Source organism: Hipposideros armiger, unplaced genomic scaffold, assembly GCF_001890085.2.
Source record: "Hipposideros armiger isolate ML-2016 unplaced genomic scaffold, ASM189008v1 scaffold_24, whole genome shotgun sequence".
Classification (NCBI taxonomy): domain Eukaryota; kingdom Metazoa; phylum Chordata; class Mammalia; order Chiroptera; family Hipposideridae; genus Hipposideros; species Hipposideros armiger.
In genome coordinates this window covers 5,104,999-5,111,307 of record NW_017731374.1, presented here as the reverse complement: position 1 = coordinate 5,111,307, position 6,309 = coordinate 5,104,999, and the positions used below count along the sequence as shown (strand labels likewise).

The window sequence follows — 6,309 nt, the reverse complement described above, 5'->3', positions numbered from 1 at the left end:
CAGTGTTGGGGAATTGGGGGGAGGGGAACAGTGTCACTGGCCCATGTGGGATCCGAACTGGGGCCCTGCTGCTCAGAGCTGGTGTCCCAAGCCAGCTCTTAACCAACACGCCACTCGGCCGGCCTAGTCTGTTCTTTAAAACAGTCTCTTTATTCTTCTCTGATGATTTTGAGCCACTTTCCCTGACCTAGTAAATATTCCTATCTTTTCTAGTCTCTTTAAGCAGTTGTGTTTGGCTGTATCTCCTTTTCCTTGTTGTATTTTTCTTGCTGGACCGATATGATTTCAAATTTTCTTTTCCTCTTTGGTGTTATTTCCTTCACTTTATTTTATGCTCTCCTAGTCTTGTCCTATCTGCAAAACCAAAATCTGTTTTGTGAACTAATTGTATTCCTTTTGCAGAGACTGGACAAATCTCCTTTCCAGAAACAGAGGGTTCTAGGCATATACTTTTTTTTTTTTTTAATTGGGAATTGGGGAAGGGGACCAGCCAAGTTGTTGTTCTTCAATCTTAGTTGTGGAGGGCACCAGTCGCCATCTGGCTGCCCATCAGCAGCTTGTGGCCTCTAAGCTCAAAGTTCTGTGTTCAATCTTAGTTGTGGGTGGGCATAGCCACCATCCATGCGGGAGTTGAACCGGCAGCCTTGTTGTTATGAGCGCACGCTCTATCCACTGAGCTATCCAGGTGGCAGCTCAGCTCAAGGTGCTGAGTTCAGTCTTAGTTGCGGGTGGGCGTAGCCCACCATCGAATAGGCAGTCTTGTTGTTAGGAGCATGTGCTCTCACCAGCTGAGCCATTCTGCCATCTGTTGGAAGCTCAGTGGCAGCTCAGCTTGGGTGCAGGATCACTGGCCCATGTGGGAATCGAACCGACGGCCCTGTTGCTCAGAGCTCGTGCTCTTAAGCAAACTCTTAACCAACTGAGCCACTCAGCTGGCCCTAGGCATATACCTTTTATGATTCTTTCTTAGCACTTGAGTTTGTAATAATTCCACTGAACTTTATCTTCTTCAACCCAAGAAGAACCCCTGCTGTAGAATCCCCAGGCTGGGTCTCTTTGTAAAACAACTTTGAGAGCAATTTGAGAGCCTGTGTTGTTGAGGTGACTCCTGAGCCTGTAATCAAACCATGAATTCAATCTTTTCATAGTTCCCCCTCTTCCAAACAAAGAGGAACAGGATTTTGGGCCGCTAATCTAGTGTTGTCTGCTAATGTCCAGCTCCCCAAAATGCTCTCTAAAATCTCCACATATCTCCTACAAATGTTCTCTTCATGCTTCTCAGACTTTAGCTAACAGAAGAATCACCTGGAGAGCTTATTAAAACACAGGTTCATGGGCTGCATCCTAGAGGTTCTGATTTAATCTGGAGTGGAGACCCCAAATTTTCATTTCTGCCAAGTTCCCAGGCCTTGTTGATGCTGCCAGTCCACTTTTTGAGTGGCAGTGCTCTAACCACTTACACCTTAGCTAAGTGCCTCCATCTTTTCCCATGGTGCTTTGCTCTCCTGTAGTAGCACCTATCTTTCTATAAACTCAGGGTTCCAATCAGTGAATCCACATTTTGCAGGTGAGAGAGACTAAATCTTACCCTTCTTTTCCACAGACTGACACATGAGAAGTAGAGTATTAACTTTATTGCCTGGGCAAGTTTCCAGGAACTACCCCCCATACAGAGTTTCCAGCATAAGTTATACTGGAGAATGAGGCTTAGCTATGTGGCATAATGGGGCTTCCTACTCCCTTCCCCACTGGAAGTATGGGTAGTTGGATCTACAAGGGAACCTCGCATAGCTTACTCACCCAGTCTCTGGCTGAAAAGTTGAAGAAAAGGCAGTGGGCAGAGACTGGTTTCTTAACTCGTAAAGATTGGGACATATGTGCTCCTTGTACTTGAACACAGGCAGGTTCCAGAGAGCAAGAATCTGCTTGTGGTTTGGACAGTGACCTGTAATATATGAACTCCACCCACTAGGAAATGTGACATAGGGCACAGAAGTCTCCTACTAACTAGTCCAATTACATACTTACTGCTCCTTCCTTGAGGATTAGTGAGGAAACAGTGGTGGGGAGAGGCCAAAATGGTCCCTTCCTTTATGGAAATGGGAAGACAGGTAAATAGCAGCCCTGAACACACTTGAGCAAGGTAATTGACCTCTGTCACGTTACAGGGTTGAACAGGAAAAGCTTCTTCTAGTTCTAGGAGTCTGTGTTGGGAAATCAATCTTTAAGTTCCTTCAAATTTATGTATTTCAACATCCAAATTTCTTGACTGATTTATTTAACATCATTATTTCATTTATCTAATCAATTTTGTGGTTTTATTGACATATACAAGTTATTCTTATAGTAAGAGTATGATTATTGATTATTATTTGGGTCAAACATTTCTCCTGTTTTTGTTTTGTTTTATTTTTTAACATTTCTCCTGTTTTATAGTTTCTTTTAACTTTGTTAATGGTGTTTTTGACATATACAATTTTTAGATTTCTATGCCGTCAAATCTATTGATCTTTTCCTTTGTGATTTATTACATTAATATTAAATATAGATTAAAAAAACCAAAAGAATACTTATTTATATACCACCTTTTTTAGATGACCGGCCTGGGTGTATAAAATAAAAGAAAATAAGTTAGATATGTAAGGTAAAGAAAAATGAAAACAAAGTCAGGAACATAAAAAAAGAAAAAGATGTAGGAATAAGATTAAGAATAATTCATATCCTTATAACCTATTTACTTGTTCACTAGTGGCTCACAAATTTAGGTTTATGTTTTCAACCCATCCACTACATTACATTGACCATAAGTTTACAGCACAGCAATGTTTTGGGGGAGAAGCACACATTTTTCAACACTAAGATCAGATAGAAATTTCTGATTCCAAGGGGTTTCATAAATAGTATTATCTATGAACAGTGTTTTGGGAGGATTTTATGAGGCTGTTGCTGAGATTGCCCCTCAACATTGTTCATTATATTATAGAAAAGCTCAGTTCAGTGTGGAGTAGACAAAGTAAGATGCCTGGGAATAGGAAAAATGCTGTGTTCTGCTGATCTGGCTTGATTCGGGGCTAGAATTGGGTTATTTCAGATTATTTAAAGGAATGACTGGAATCCATGTCTTTCAAGCAGAGTTTCCTTACTATTGTTTCTTTCAACTCAGATTTGATAAATGTTCGGTGTCATTGACTTTGAGACTGTTGTCTCCCATCGGTACCCAGGAAGCAGTTGTTCTGTGTTGCTAGTTGAATAACAAGGACCTGTGTCTAGATGAAAGGCTGCCCACCTCTGCTAGAAGGCTGAGCCTAGGGAACTGAGCTAAGGGAATTGTTTGAATCTGCTTTGCATAAGTGAATGAGTGATTTAACCCCCGACATTTCTCTTCATATAATATAATCACATACTTTTAGCCTGAAAATCTCATGGTAGTTGTAACCAGATACCAAATTTATTTTAAGAAACAAAATAATAGTAAAACTCCCAACTTTGAACAGTTATATATTCATGTTCCTCTAAGAGAAACTGTTTACAGAACGTACATCAAGGATACCTAAAATGTAATAAAATGATACTGCTATTTATAGAGCAGTTATAAAAATAGTAACTTTGCTTTCAAAGTAGTTGATTTGTAGCCTTTTTCTTTTCTGGTAATATTTACTTTGCAAAGCCAACTGTCTATTTAGACTGTTCATAATTGGAGGTTTTAAAACCATATCATTTATGAATAAGAGAAAGCTTGTTTTCTTGTTCTCTTTAGCAGTGGATTGCATGCATTTAGTTACATCTCAAATAGCGTTGGTAAGTTTAAAATAATAAAACAATCCAAGCGGCTGGTTAGCTGAAGTGGGTTAGAGCGCAGTCTCATAACACCAAGGTTGCCAGTTTGATTCCCACATGGGCCAAGGAGCTGCGCCCTCCACAACTAGATTGAAGACAACGACTTGACTTGGAACTGATGGGTTCAGGAGAAACACTGTTCCCCCATAAAATGTCTTTAAAAAAAAAAAGAAGGGGGACAGAACACTCTATTCCCTGGTAGAAAACCATAGCTGTTAAGGTGATTTATGTTGCAGGTTTTCTAACAGCACGCATAATTTGAAATCTGTGGTGACCTCCTAACGCTTCCCTATAACTGCTTCCTGTTCACAGAATCAAAGTCCAAACAAAAGATAATAAAGACCCTCAATAACATTGTTTCTGATATTTTCCCACAAAGTGATAAATATTATAACAGTCTTCTGTGGTGGAAGAGTTATGTCTGAAGTCAGCCTGCTTCTCTCATAAACCATTAGCCTGAGAAACTTATTCTTGCAGTTGGTCAAGCCAGAAATTGGCTGTCTATGTTGCATAGAATAGCCAGTCATTTGTAATATGCCAAACACAGGGAGAGTAAGTGGTTATTCTTTTGAAAATAAGATAATGACATTGTAGATCCAGCTAGGTAGGACCATACCCATGGGATAAATAAAGATGAATAAGTTGGGCCGGCCAAGTGGCGTGTTGGTTAAGAGCTGGCTTGGGACGCCAGTTCTGAGCAGCAGGACCACCGGTTCGGATCCCACATGAGGGCCGATGACGCTGCGCCCTCTACAGGTAAGATGGTGAACAACAGCTCAACCTGGGCTGCCGTGAGTCGCTGGCGATGGCATAGGCTGCAGCGGGGCTGCAGTGGCCTGCCTTGAGCTATCATGAGTGGCCGGCAGCCGGCGTGAGCTGCCGTGAGCTGCATGAGGGGCTGTCCAATGGCCGGTGACCAATTGCCTCATCTGGGAAGAACGCAATGATCATAATACCAACTTGGGCCAGTGAAGCGACGTCCTCCACAACTAGACTGAAGAACAAAAGGACAGCAACTTGTTTGTTCCCCTTCACCCGATTCCCCAACGTTGTTCCCCTCCCCCATTTGTCTGTTCCCCTTTGCCAGTTCCCCAATAAAATCTTAAAAAAAAAAAAAGATGAATAAGTTATTTCGAATTGGAGCCCTTCACTAAATGGGCAATAAATGGCTTGGAGGCAATAGGTTTATCTCATTATTTTCAGGACTTCCATATTCTAATTGTGTGTACAGAAAAAGAGGCTCCAAGACTATTATTTCCTAGGCTAGAATCAGAGGAGAAAGATCACTTCTTCATCTAAACTATCCATTAATACAATGCAAAGGAAAACTAACTACAAGATGTTTGGTTTTTTCTATTCTATTTTCTTGTAACTTTTTGATTTGATAGCATTTCAGATTTCTCTCTGTCTCTTGTTCTCTTCCTCTCGCTCGCTGTCTGCCTGTCTCCCTCTCTTCCTGAAATGAACCCCACTTGGTCATGCTGTCTTATTATATGTTGTTGGATTCTGTTCCCTAGTATTCTCTTTAGTACTTTTAGTATTTTTAATATTTTTGCAGTGTTCATAAATGATATTCATGTGTAGTTTTCTCTCTCTCTTTGTCCTATTTTTATGCGGTTTAGGCATTAGTATTTTCCTTGCTTCATAGAAAGAATTTGGAAGGTTTCCTTCATTATGACAGTTCATGTAGCATTTGGACTATCTGGTCTCACATGGTTTGGTAGACTTCCCCTGTGAAACAGTCTGGACTTAGAGATTTTCTGTGGTAGTTCCTTGATAACTTTCTCAATTTTTTTCTTGGAAATTGGTCTGCGTAAGCTTTTTGCGTCTAATGGGGTCAATTTGGGTAAACTGTATTAGGAATTACCCACTTCATCTGTTTCTGAAATTATGTGCATAGTGGTCTACAAAGTACTTTCATTTAAATTTTGAATTTTCTTTTGTTCCAATGATTATTTCTCCCTTTATTTGTATTTTCTTCCTTTTTTCTAAATTAAGTTAGCTAGCAGTTTGTCTGTTTTATTAGTGTTTTCAAAAAGCCAAGATTTTGTTTTATTAATGAGATCTACTATTTTTTTCTCTTCTGTATTAGAAATTATCAAACTATGTCCTGTGGGCTACGTCTGGCCTGTTGCCTATTTTTATAATAAAGTTTCATGGAACACATCCAAGCCATTCATTTACATATTATCCGTGGCTGCCTTTGTGCTACAAATGCAGAGTTGAGTAGTTGTGACAGCACGGGCTGGCCCAGAAATCCTAAAATATTTACTATCTGACCCTCTGTAGAAAAAAATTTGCTGACACTTGCTCTGCATCATTATTTTTATTAAAATATAGCTAAGATACAATATTGTATTAGTTTCAAGTGTATACCATACTTATGCAACATTTATACTCCTAAAGAAGTAATCACCGTGATGAATCCAGCAATCATCTGACACTGTACCATGCTATCACAATATTATTATT

General features: G+C 39.8%; 1 protein-coding gene across 1 annotated transcript in view; it reads left to right on the top strand.

Moving 5' to 3' along the window:
• SUSD1 (sushi domain containing 1) overlaps nt 1–6,309 on the top strand; it is a 129,241-nt gene that overhangs the window by 65,044 nt on the left and 57,888 nt on the right. The window lies entirely within an intron of this gene.